A 14186-nucleotide genomic window follows, 5' to 3' on the forward strand; every position below is an offset into this window, starting at 1 on the left:
ACTACAACACATACCGGCACACATACAAAAAGACATGCACACAGACAGACCCACACACATTTCCCATACACACAACACCCCCCCGCATGCATACACGCACTCACACACCTCCTCCACATACTCACATGCACACCCCCATGCACGCACACAACTCAAACCATACCCCCACCCCCTCCCCTAAAAGACAATCAACTTACCTTGTCCGTTAATCTTCCGGGAGGGGATGGAATCCATGGGGGCTGCTCCGCGGCCAGCACCCCATCACCAGAATACCACCACACTGAATCATGGGACGTGATTCGGTGGGCGGTGTTCTGATGACGGGCGGTGGAGGTGGAGCAGCCTCCACTTCTCCGCGACCGCCAGTGGGGCTGCTGGTGGCTCTCCGTCCGAAAAAGGATGGAGGGCTACCAGCAGTCATAATACGCTGCACGGAAAACCGGCTGCACTGGCGATCTTCAGCACGGCGGTACCTCAGCGGTCTTTACAAAAGACCGCCGAGGTCGAGTTGAGGGCCTATATGTCCTACCTTAACCATACACTGCACCCTGCCCTTGGGGCTACCTAGGGCCTACCTTAGGGGTGTCTGACATGTAAGAAAAGGGAAGGTTTAGGCCTGGCAATTGGGTACACCTGCCAAGTCGAATTTACAGTTAAAACTGCACACACAGACACTGCAGTGGCAGATCTGAGACATGATTACAGAGGTACTTATGTGGGTGGCACAACCAGTGCTGCAGGCCCACTAGTAGCATTTGATTTACAGGCCCTGGCACTTCCAGTGCACTTTACTAGGGACTTACTAGTAAATCAAATATGCCAATCATGGATAAGCCAATTACATACACATTTTGTAAAGGAGCATTTGCCCTTTAGCAATGGTTAGCAGTGGTAAAGTGCCTAGAGTAACATAAACAGTAAAATCAGAGTTCAGCGCACATCAACAACCTGGGGAACAGAGGCAAAAAGTTAAGGGAGACCACGCCAAGGATGAAAATTCTAGCAAGCACCCAGAGGACATTAAAATTGACACCAGTAAAGACCACTTTCCTTCTCGGTATCCTAGATTAAACCTAGGAGACTCGTCCTCTTTCCGTAGTCCACAAGCTGATGTAATATCCTCCTCGGATAATGCAAGATTCCTGAGTACAATGATAAATGTATATAAAGTCCCTGGACCAACCGTCTTCAAAAGTATACCTTCAGGGCTCTAAGGAAATAAACTAAAGAAGAGAGCGGCTCCCCTTTAATCATAAAGTAAAGCACAATGGTACTGTCCAAGCGCAAGTGATAGCATGCCGCCTGCCAGACTTACATGTCCAATGAGAATTCTCTGGATAGAAAGAATCCCCTGTCAGGGGAGCTCCCGTGCGTCTTTTTAAATACATGTCGGATTCTACATCTAGGCTAGATGACTTTTGTCACCTCTGTCTTTAAACTTCATGCTAAGTTGGGTAAACTTCTGCTAGAAAGGTGTTGTTCTGCTTATTTAATAGAACAGAGTGATCTTATTAGGTAAGGACAAGTACTAATTACTGCTGAATTTCTGTTGTTATTTCTGCATCACAGCCGGAGAACAGGAAGTCTGTATTGCAATTTGTACAGTGCATAAGTGACAGTGTGGATCTGTCAGGAACCCGGGCTCACTATGTAAAGGAAAAAAATGCTGAACTGCTGACCCACCAACATCAAATTAGCCTTTTTAATAGTTTTAAACAGGTTATAAATTGTTTTTCATGCTGCACTATCCAGACAGAAAGTATTTCATGTCCCATGGGGTGCTAGTCTGTCAGTGTGTCCCAAGTGGTGGCATCTCACCTAGGAGCCCCTGTTGCGCTTTGCTGTTTGTAGATACAGTGTGTGCTCATCTAACTAGAAGGTAGGGGAGCGAACGTTTGTAGTTCGAAATTGTCTCTGATATTAGCTCCTCAAAAGAGTAGGTTTCCAAGGAACATGGCAATAAAACGCGAAATATATAGCTAGGACTCACTTTAGGAGCTCCGAGATGAATTGTAATCCGTAGGGATTTTGCTTATATTGGAACTTTCCGTGGTTCTGGTCAGATGACATGAGAACACACTGAGCAGAAAATCTAGCATACTAGCATTTTTTCATCAATGGTGATTGAGGCCGACCTGTTGAAAGCTTTTGAGAATTGAACCAAAAAATTCACTTATCTTTTCCGCTGCTGCACCTGCAGACGTGTTCAGCAGAATCTGTGGAAGGAGCAGCAGCAGTTTCGAACAAACAGTGCAGTAAAGACAGCAATGTAGCCCACCAACCACATTTCCCATTCATGCAAGCAATGGTTTAGATTGCATCCTGGTGGAGTACCTCTCGCAATATCGAGAGATCTCAGTCGGCCTGGAGGTAAGAGTAAGTGCTGCGTAGCACCCTCAAATCAATATGTAAATAAATACGTTGCTTGCTGATCAGTGCACATGACGCTTGTAGGCCAAGGAAACAGAGTGATGTTTGAGGGGTACCTCACTCTAAATGACAATGGCAAGTGATAATGCTGTGATGCTAAGAATGCCCCTCGTTGGTAAAACAAAACAAAAAAAGATTAAGCATAGCAATACAGTAAAACAACCTTCTTCTGCTTCCTATACCCGTATTTGGAAGCGTATTAGAAACAAGTGGTTCTTCATTAATAGCCATCATTCAAGTTACTAGAGAAAGGGCACACTTAAATGTATACAGTGAAGTGTAAACAGCCCAAATATCCATATTGTATGATGGGTAATGGGCTTTATGAAAACAATCAGGTAAATGCCAGGTAGACTGGCAATTGCGCCCCCTTCTCCGCTAAACTTTAGTAAGTCTGGCATCTCTTTTATGTCTCAGTCCACATATGTCTAGGAAAAGCTGTGACATATTAGTCTGATATTTTTTGTGTTTCGTTTTTTTAACCTCTTTGTGATTCTTCCAATAGATGGCATCGTTTGAAATAACTACAAATTATACACAGTTTTGCCATGCTTTTTGATTCAAAATTGACAAATCAGTGCTTATTACGTACATATTTCTAGGCGCCATCAAACTTTTTAGCCCATTGTCTATCCAATAATGTTTTAATTTTCTTTTATAAATGAAAAATGTATGGACCATTTACATGTTCATTCAAGTAAGTTCCCTTTAATAATGTCACTTAAGAAATATTTTTTCAGCATATCTTCAACTTCCTAGTGAAATTTCATTTTCAAGTTCACAGTTTTCTCAGATGCTGCGACCTATTGATGATGACCAGCTGATTGCTCCACACAAGTCAAAATCTTGACATTATATAAGTGACCATTATATGCCAATCAGGTTGAATTACAAAGATTTGTTAGGGCCATTGCCCAGTATATTTGTTTGCCTCCTGTATAGTTTTTTCCGGTCCAAAGTAGTATTTCTAAAATGTGTTATACATTATTGTTCTGTTGTCCACCTGCACTGAGCACTAGTCACCTACACATTTTTATCATGTTCATTATGCATTATTCTATGTAATATCCGTGGACTGTTTTCATCTTCATCATATGTGTTTGAGAGTTTCTTTTCTGTAATAATGTGAATAACATATTTTAAGGATTAACAAAATGTTGCTTCCATTATTGTGTATACCCATTTCACTCTTGTCTTGGGTCTACCCTGTCCTTCTTTAGTCTATTTGGAAGGCAGACATACTTTTAACAGTATTTTGCAGGAATGCAAAAGTCCTGCAAAATATTGGGTTGATCCCGGGCTCTACCGTAAGGATTCCTGCTATATTGGCTTTCAGCCCCCTGTAATTTCGTCTTCTGACTACTTTTTGCACTAAAGGCCTTTGCCTCACACTGTAATTCTGCCTACAGTGTTTAAAAAATGTTACACCAAACATCACAATTTAGAACATTCGCAGTGCAATGCATCCAAAACATATTTGAGATGGGTTTGCTTTAGGGTGTGTTTCAATGAGAATCTGCCAAGACGGAAAGACAAATTGGGTTTCTGGTTGTCAGAGTGTGCACCCTGTACAATCAGGAACAACAATCCTAGTCAGGGTCTGTCAGATACACACTAAAAGATAACCTGTGCTCACCCTCAGGTAGCTTGGCACAGAGAGTCAGGCTTATCTAAAGAGTTGATGTGTAAAGTATGTGTGCAACACATACACACAGTAACACAATGAATACAGCAGAAAAAGACCCCAAACCAGGTTAGAAAAATAGATAATAATTGTATAAATAAATCAAGACTAAAACAACAAAAATCCAGTAAGTAGAAGTCATTATGATGTTTCACAGAATAAAAAGACTTCTACCACTTAGAAGCAATAAGCACCAATGGGGGTTATCTGGTCATGCTGGACCAGGACAAAGTCAAGAGTTCTGGCTGCCAGCAATGGAGCACAGGCCTGCTGCAGAACCCACACAGGGCTCACTGAGTAAAGTACCCTAATCCTGGTCACATTCACCAGATCTATTGATTTTCCTCACGCAGTGTTGATGATGCATTGGTTCCGAAAATGAAGCTCTGGTGATGCGATACACCGGCTCTAAAGCCGATGTGCCAGGTTTCTCCACACAGTGAAGGAATGCATCAATCTTCCATCAGGAGTGGTGGTGATGCGTTAGTTCCGCTATGATCCTGATGTGTTGGCACTGAAGCCGATGCGTCACGTTTCTCCATGTGGAGAAGGGATGTGCCAATATTCCTTCAGTAGTAGCAGCAAAACCATGGCCTGATGCAATGACAATGCGATGGTGAAGCGCTGGTCCTGAATGAGATGTGCTGGTTCTTCTCCTGCAACATCAACTATGTGTCAGTTCTACCTCTCGCAGTAGGCAATGTGTTGAATCCCGCTGGAACAAGTATCTGGGTTGACTTCCGGTGAACCAGACACAGGAGCTGGGGTACAGACTTTGATATCCCTGAGTCTCAAGCAGCAGGAGACAAGCCAACAAGCCCTTAGAGATCATTTGGTGTGCAAGGCAGAGTCCAGCTCTTCTTCAGCAGGGTCAGACAGCAGCAGGGCAGTACAACAGAAAAGCAGCCCTTCCATGTCAGCAGTCCAGCAGAGTAACAGTACTTGATGCAGCACAGCAGTTCGTCTGATAAGGTCCAGTTGTAGGTTCGGAAGTGTCTGACATAGTGGGGTGAGAGACCCACTACTTATGCCCAGTTGTGCCTTTGAAGTGGAGGATGACTTCAAAGAAGGGTCTTTGAAGTGTAGAGTGGTCCTTTCTTCGTAGCCCTGGCTCCAGACTATCAGCAGGGGTAAGCAGCCCTTTGTGTGGGGACAGTCAATGCCTATAAAGGTGTAACAGTCAGTCTCTCCCACCCTTCCTGCCCAGGAAGAGCCATCAGAATGCAGAGGGAATGCACAAAGTATAGCTGTCTCCCACTCCAAATGTGCATTTGAAACAGGCTGCATGCACACACAGCTGTAAGAGCAGAGAAATGCCCGCTCTCTAAAAGTGGCATTTCTAAAGTAGTAATGTTAAATCGGACTTTACCAGTAAAGAGTATTTATCATTCTAGTCCCATTGTATGAAACATGAATTAGCTACTCCTTCTCAATCATCAGGAATTACAGCTTAAAAATGTAATAAGAAATTCTCAATGTTAACCTATGAGAAGAGAAGGCCTTACAGTAGTAAAAAATGAATGTGGGTGTTTTTCACTACTAAGACATGCAAAACTTAAAAATACATGTTCTACCTTTTACTTGCACAGCACCCTGCCCTATGGGCTATCTAGGGCCTACCTTAGGGGTGATGTGTGTGTAATAAAAGTGGGGTTTCAGGCTTGGCAAATGGTTTTAAATGCCAAATTGAACTGGCAGTAAAACCACCCACAGAGGCTCTGCAGTGGGAGGTCTGAGACAGGTTTAAAGGGCTACTTGATGACTGGCATAGGCTGTGCTGCAGGCCCACTAGTACCTTTTAATTTACAGGCCCTGGGTATATGGTATCCCATTTTAAAAGGGGCTTACTAGTAAATTAAATAAGCCATTTGTGTATACACCAATATTACCATGATTAGTGGAGAAGCACATGCAGTTTAGAATTGGTCAGCAGTGGTAAAGTGCTCAGTGTCCTAAGGCCAACAAAAGATTCAGCAAAAAGTTGAGACAAGTAGCCAACTGTTTGGGGTGACCGTTCAGAGAGGGCCATTTTCCAAAACTTTAGTGACTCAATGTCTATTTATCTCCTTTCATCTTTCCCTGGAAGTGTGTAGCTGGAAGTGTGTAACTTCACTAGCCCCTGCAGACTCCTAGACTCCCACCCCAATGTACAATGACCATCACCTATGAGCAGAGGCAATAGAAGCGGTTGAGTAAAACAAATTGATGTACTTGTCAAGTGTCTTCTATGATGTTTGACTTTCCAGAATGGTAGAAGAGTGATAGTAAATGAAATTAAAGATATGATATACAGAAGTTGTTATTTTGATGGATGTGGGAAGACTAAATAAAATGAAATAAATATTTTGTATAATAAAAAATGGTCAGACAATATGTGACAGGACATTAAAAAGATTATATGGATAACATGTTTTCTTTATTTTTTGCTGCTAGTTTGGCAGAGGAGGAGTTCTGTCATAAACTGCAAGTGTTTGAAACCTTCCATACTTTTGGTTTGGCCACCTCAGTTAGCAGTGTGCAAAGATGTTCATCGTTTCGAGTGGTAGAGCCGTAGTTGGCACTCCGTTTGAAACCTTTGACTGAAGGCCTGGCACCACATGTCTGTCAAACCATATAATTTTGAAGGCTTGCACTGTCCTGTTCTAGGCCACACAAAGGGCCTGAAATTCCATAAAACAACATATTAACAACCTTGTGCAGGAAGAAAACTATTTTTCATAAACAATACCTTCTTTGGTGTTTGATTCTGAAAGAGGTTGAAGAGCAAGCCAAAGCAGCAAGGTCCCCACTCAGCAAGCTACTACGGCTTCAGAGCAGCCACCCCACCAGCAGTTGCTCTGAAACCAAGAATCTCACAATGTGGCGGGGGAACTCATGCATGATCACACAAATAAATGTAGAAAAATCAGTGAACTGGAGGAATCATCATGCAGTGAGTATGAGTCTTTATCTCATACTTACAGCACCATAGGTACAGGTCGAGTTAGTACATTTTATAGTAACACTGCATTGTATTAAATTAAATACAAGATTGTAGTACCAGGGGAATGTGTGCTACCACCTAGTATGCATGTCGGGAGCCATTCCCCATGCCACCATGGTGCCAAGCCCAAGGACGCCGCAGGCTGATTTTGGCATAGACCACAGTACACATTGAGAAAGTCAGATGGTAACTGCCTGAGATGCCAGCAACACTGTTTATTTGTTTCGTGAGCAAGTCATTGTCAGCATAAAACTGCTGAGATAAAAGTGAAACTGGTATTTACCACATGTTTTCAGACAACTGAACAGGGAGTGCCCTAATTGCTACAGATATAACAGGCAAGAGATGCCACACCCTTGTACTGATGCACTTTATGTACCTGATAAGAACTGATAAAAACTGCACTTAAAGGAGGTCACTAAAGCCTTTTAACAGAAATTGCACCAAGGATCAATTAAGTCCTAAAAGAATGGTAAGCAGCAAAGCAAAAACTTCAGTTTTATTGTTTTAGTAAAAACAACAACCCAGTCTGGTCTCCAATGTAAAGAGCAAAGTAGAGAGCAGGAGTCTCAAATCAGCCCATGATATCCAGCAGTAGCCAATGACAGTGACATTGGCTGCAGGAACCCTGCTGCCTGGATTTATTCCAGTTGATGTAGCTCAGGAATCTGGAAAGCCACAATGGAAGGGCTAAACTGAAACAAAAAACTGGTCAGATTATGTTAAAGAGCAAACTATGATGTGAGGGGGTGAACAATGCTATAAACACTACATCTGCTCCAAAAAAGGGTTAAGACAAGTCAACAATACAGAGGCCAGGCAGCAGAAGAACACACCCAAAACTACACATACGGTGATCAGGCAGTCAGTAGTGTATTATCAAAAATATCCTTCACTGGTATTTCTGATAGCTCCATTGAATATTAGCTACAACCAATTTTGACAGAAGTTAAATTCTACTAATACCTCCTCAAGTAATAGTTTTGTTACCTCATGCTCAAATAGGGGCAATAGACAGGAAATTTGATGGTTTTTCTGCACAAATAGAGGAGCTGCAACACTAGTCTTTATCTTTGAAGAATCACAAATATCAACATAAAAACTGCCATCAGTGGTAGCAAAAGATACTTCATTTTTTTTAAATTTCAAGTGGACGAGCAAGAAGATGGGATGAAGAGGCCAAATGTGAGGTTAGTGGGAAATCCTGAAATGAAGAAGCAAGATGTTTCAGTCCCTGATCTAACTGAAGCCTGATGCAAACTCACATCATATTAGGATGTAAAGAAGATGCTACCTATCATGAGAGTGCATTGTGTTCTTTTAACATCTCAATTTAATATCATATCCAAGAATGATGTTGGTAAACGTTGATGACTTTCGAGTTAAAAGTATGTTTATAACTATTAGATAAAAAGGATTTAAAATTCCTAATAAATGCAATTGGTGCTACCTTTTTAAAAAACAGGTTTTTCAGGCAATCTTGAGTTAGCTAGCCGAGATAAAAGTGCAATAGATAGCTCATTTGTAGTGTTCAATTATATTGTGTCTGTTCAAATTGTTTAAACAAAGTCCAGAAGAAGAAAGGGGACAGAAAATTAAATTAATACATTTGAAATATGTTTGGAATACTGCAACTGTTAGGGTTAAAAAACTTTGCATGTTGTTATTTGTTAGTTTGTGATTTATAACTTTAAGATCTTTGTCTAAGGTACGCTGACACAAGAAGAGGGATAGATGTCTTTTGGGTGCAAGAACAAAGAAAGGATGGCATTGATGAATTTGATCCAAACTGGTACTGGCAGGGAAGAGGAATGTGGTGCCATTAGGCATTTGTAATTGTATAATTTACTATAAGAGTGGAAGATGTAGTGCAGAAGGGCAGGAATTTCCTTGAAAGGTTGGATAGACAGAGACAAGGAGATTTTTGACTTAGGGGTAGGGGGTTAGGGTGTGATTGGGAACAATTGAGCTGTGAGAGAGAAATAGAAAACAGGTTCAGGATTGGCAGAATATAAGAAGTTATAAAAACAGCCTATATTTTATCATCTCCTTCTTTCTCTTTAATTATTAGATGTACCAGTCTAAGAAATTATCCATAAATGTTAATGGGATCAATAATACATGTAACAACGAAGTAGTAAAGGCTGTGTCCATAGGCCAGAATGATGCCCCTTCCCTGAATACACAAAAAATCCCTATCCTGCTCTTTGCTGATGATTCACTCCTCATTTCTAAGACACCAATGGGGTTGCAAACCCTTGTTGACCGGTTTAACCAATTCTGTAGCGATCATGGGTTGGAGGTTAATATTAACAAAACCAAACTGATGGTGTTATCCAAGGGACCTAGGAAAAAATGTTCCATTCATATTGAGGGAGTACCGTTGAAGGAAGTAAGCTCTATAGATTACCTGGGAGTTAGGCTAACCAGCAAACTATTATGGGAAGAGCAGATTACAAAAAGTGCAGGGCTCCTACAACACAGAGCCTCATCTATATTGCGTTTCTATCAAAGCACCTCTACCAAAGTTGTTTCCCCAGCAATAAAAATGTATACAGCTAAGGCTCAAAGTGCAGCCCTGTACGGAGCGGAGGTATGGGGTTGCGCTAACTGTAACAAGATCAGTGTGGGGGAAAACAACTTTGCAAGGGCCTTAACTGCATGTCCATGCACTACACCCTTGCTTCCATTATTTCTAGATCTGGGGTTAAGCCGAGTAGCAGATCTAGCTACTCTAAGACCCCTCCTTTATTGGATCAGGTTATGGATAACCCCCGAACTAGATATATATAAAACCGCATTACTCGATCTATTGAAATGCCAGAACGCTAATACTCTACCCTGGATTCGCCACGTGGCCCATTGGCTCCGACTATTGGGTCTGGGTGATTATTGGGAAAATCCCCATAAATTAGAGAGACGGCATAAAAACGTTTTAAAGTTAACCTATTGGTCTTATGTTAAGGACAACTACATAACCCACAAATCCCACGGCCGCTTAACTAATTCCTTCATTGATATTAAATGGTCCCCAAAGTTTGAATCCTATTTGGATGTTATACCGGATTTGCAGGGCAAGAGCTTATATGCAAGGTTTCGTTTTGGCTCTCTGCCCCTGATGTCATTGATTCATAGGTGGGGGTCGAGTAATCTTCCCGATATATGCCCTGCCTGTGGCAGTACTTTCGAAACCATTGAGCATTTCATGTTCTTTTGCCCAGCCTATGCGATTCTGCGACTAAAATGGATCCGCAATATTTGCAGGGACATGGGATTCAAGAACTGCTCTTTGGCTCTACGGGTTCTAAAAAGCCACAATTCAACCGACGTAATTCTTTCAGTAAGCAAGTATTTAGCAACAGCTTGGCGCATACGATGCCATCTCCAAAAAGTAATTTAAGGTCTCATCTCTTCTATAGATAAGTTTTAGAGTCATATGTGCAATTTAAGTTATTGTTCTAATGTTTCTACACCAATTTATAGATGTGTATTTATTTATTTGCTTAAGAACTATTTATTATCTTGTATTATGTGTTTTATGGTCATTGATCGAACAAAGTTGATAATGATGATGATGATTAATTATTGACCATGTGGTCTGGACAGGGCCTGGAATAGATTTTTCTCAGACAAATATGTGGGTAATCATCCTGTGTTTCCGCTATTATTTTTACTAGTGTTAGCCGCAAAGAGTTATTTTTATGCACCTGTCTGGTATTCGTGCCATCTTAACATGAATCCGATATCCATTTTAAGCTATTATATAAGCTTTTTATTTCATTGTGCTTGTGTCTCCAATGACTTGGCAGTGCCTAAATTTGCCTATATGATGATTGCGCCGGGAGCAGGCTCTTCATGTCAAAGTATGCTATCTAAACTATCAAGGAACTGTATCACTATGTAACATCAACCTAGCACTTTACATTTTTAAATCTTGGTCGGATTTTGAAGGTTTTAGAGAAGCTATTTTTATTCTAAAATTTATTTTAAGCCAGTGTGAAAGCTTAATGGAACAAACGCACCCTTTTTGTACGATTTAATGTGTAACTTTTATGACCTATGGTCGAATAAAGTATATGATGATGATGATGATACATGTAACAAGAAAATGATTTTGGACTGGGCACATAAGCAGAAAATAATTCCACTGCTAATACAGGAGACACACTTAAAAACCACTACTATAAGTAGAAAACAATTTTGGACCCCTTTAAAAAGATGGCCTTTTCATCAGATGAGACCTCACAGGAGTGGATGAGGTGGCAATGCAGCATTAGGTATACTTTCAGGGGCCATTGCGAAAGTGAAACAGGAGAAAGCAGGAATATCAGTTGTTGCTGCAGTAAAACTTAACCAACAAAATCTGACATCTGTATGCTACTCTTGCCCATTAGAATATTACCCAAAATGTATATATGAATTAAGGATGGCCTAGTAGATTTCACTGAATTAATTATTGGTGTGGATTTTAGTGTCCTGCAATCGGTTGAGTTTCATTCCTCAGTGAAAGGTGTGTCACGAAGGAAACCTAAAGTTGCACGGGCTCCTCAGTCCTCAAGTCGGAGCTATGACTAATTGACTCTTGGAGATCTGCAAACCCTATAATGCAGCAAAATATGTTTTTCTCAGAAAGATTTCAAAGAGCTCCTTAATAGATTTTTTCTTGTGCTCTCTAAAACTGGACCAATTGCACTTGTAACTTTGAGTTAAATTGTTTTTCTGATCACACTGCACTTACTCTCAATTGAGCTCTCCATCCATTGAGGAATGATATCCCTGGGTGGCAGCTAGAGGAAATAATACTATTTGATGAGGAATTTCAAGAAATTTCACAAAAAATATAAACATTAAGATAAAAACTTATTTTTAAATAAATAATTGATCAGCCCAATTAGATTCTATATGGGAAGCATATAAAGCAACGTTAGGAGGGGAAGTGATAGCTTTTCAAGCCCTACAAAATAAAGAATGTACTCTGGAGTTAAAGACTAGAAAGGATGTTCTCAAACAAGCAAAAACAACCAGGAATAAACAAATTAATCAAGAAAATTATAGTGAGCGGGAAAGGGCCAAGAAAGCTTTAAATCTTTTTGTATTGGAAAAAGATTTGGCTGATTTTCACCCAGTAGGACATCAGTTTTATGATGAGGGTAAGCACAGTTGAAAGCTCTTGGCTTGGCGTGTAAAAACTAGTACTGTTTCAAATTAGGTTATTAAGATACATGATCCCGAAATGGTTACTTATACCACTGATTCAAAACAAAAAAAGGAGCTATTTCTGAAGCGTTTCAAAAACATCTAAAATGTGCAAGTGTAAGTATTGCACATGACTAAGTCTTATTATTTAAGCCAATGGTGCATTCCTGTGACACCCCCCAACAAAACTAAAGGAATACTTAACTTAATTACTCAGGAAGACTTACCTACAGTTATTAAGGTACTTTTAAGGGAGTAAAGGGACTGAAGAACATTGTTTTAACTTAGAATGGTATCAGTCATTCATTGAAGAATTTTAGGGCCTTATGACACAATTATTTAATCATATTCTATCTGAAGGTAAAATTCCTCCTTCGTTTCTAGCCAACTTAAAGTCATTCCGAACAATAACATTATTAAACTCAATTATAAATCTTTGCAAAAATAATGCCAATGAGGCTGACAGCTGTAATACCCCAAATAATCTATAAAGGTCAAAATTAATTTATTCCAGGTACTACTCAAGTATACACACACTCATTTTCTGGTAGAGGATTTGTGTGATATAACCACTAATAACACTTCTGAAGCATTTATTGTTAGACGCAAAAAAGCATTTGGTTTGGTATGTCCACAATTTTTGTACACTATGCTGGAAAGAATTGGGCGCCTGGGTCAATTAGTCAGGAATTTATCAGCACTTTGTGTAGGAGAAACTGCTTCATTTGTATTAAATGGTAAGATGACAGAGAAAAACAATATTACTAGAGGCACTAAGTAGGAGTAGCCCCTCTCACCAATCGTATATGCTTGTTACATTGAACCATAAGAACAACTATCAGAGCAACTTTGGTGATGAAGACCATAGTCAAGGGTTCTCTGAAACTTAATTTTACGGAGACGATTAAGTGGTTTATAGAACCCCAGGTAAACAATCAATAGAGACTTATTTCCAGCTATGTTTTTCCAGAGAAGGAGACTATAGAGTGAACAAGGCCAAAACTGAACTTCTACTATTTAGGCACACTTCCCAAATGAGTTAGCTTTTACTTTCATAAATCTCCTAGGAAATATTTAGGGTTGTGGCTCACCGAAGAATTAGAAGTCTTATATAGATTATATTTCTAACCACTAATAATGAAAATGACAACTCTATTAAGAATGTTGAAGTAATCTTCTGACCTCTATAGTTAGTACAACTGCCATGATTACAATTGATATCATCACCGTTATTAACATTTTATTTTTTTTCACTACCATGGATACTCTATGAGAAATGTTTCTATACAATGAAAGGGTTAACTAGCAGCTTTATTTGCAATTGAAGTCTCACGAGTAATCCTGAAAAAATCCTCTGCCTAGAGAAGGAAGAAGGGAAGTCTGGCTTTGCCTTATTTTATATATTACTATCATGCCAATTTTTTCTGTTCTGCCCCCACTATATAACTTGGTAGAAAACTCAGCATATCACAGTTATTTTTTTGACCAAGTCATTGATAAATTTAGTTAACCCATGAGCGAAAAAGCAACAAATGCACAGCCCCAAACTGGTCAGCTGCTGCATCCTGAAAATATATAATACTAAGCCACAGATTTCAGAGGGCCTCCTTGTGCCACAATAGCATTTTCTTTTACTCTAACGTGGCCCAATGAGGCCAAAATTGCTGCACCATATTTACAAAGTGGCACAATGTATGCCTTGTGCCGCTTTGTAACCCCTTGAGTCACTCATGCCTGTGCCAGGCATAATTTATGCAAGGGGGGCTGCAAAAATGGTGCAGTGGAATCTAAGAGATTCCATTGCCTCATTTGTTGCGGTTATTTTTAACGCCAGCAGGGAGTAGAAGTAAAATGGGGGCACACCATTGCTTTCAATCAGCCCCTATAAACTGT

General features: G+C 40.2%; 1 protein-coding gene across 7 annotated transcripts in view; it reads right to left on the reverse strand.

The window, feature by feature from the left end:
* Window positions 1-14186, reverse strand: part of LAMA2 (laminin subunit alpha 2) — a 3379260-nt gene that overhangs the window by 2073159 nt on the left and 1291915 nt on the right. The gene's annotated exons all lie outside the window — the stretch shown is intronic.

This window comes from Pleurodeles waltl, chromosome 5 (assembly GCF_031143425.1).
Source record: "Pleurodeles waltl isolate 20211129_DDA chromosome 5, aPleWal1.hap1.20221129, whole genome shotgun sequence".
Classification (NCBI taxonomy): Eukaryota; Metazoa; Chordata; class Amphibia; order Caudata; family Salamandridae; genus Pleurodeles; species Pleurodeles waltl.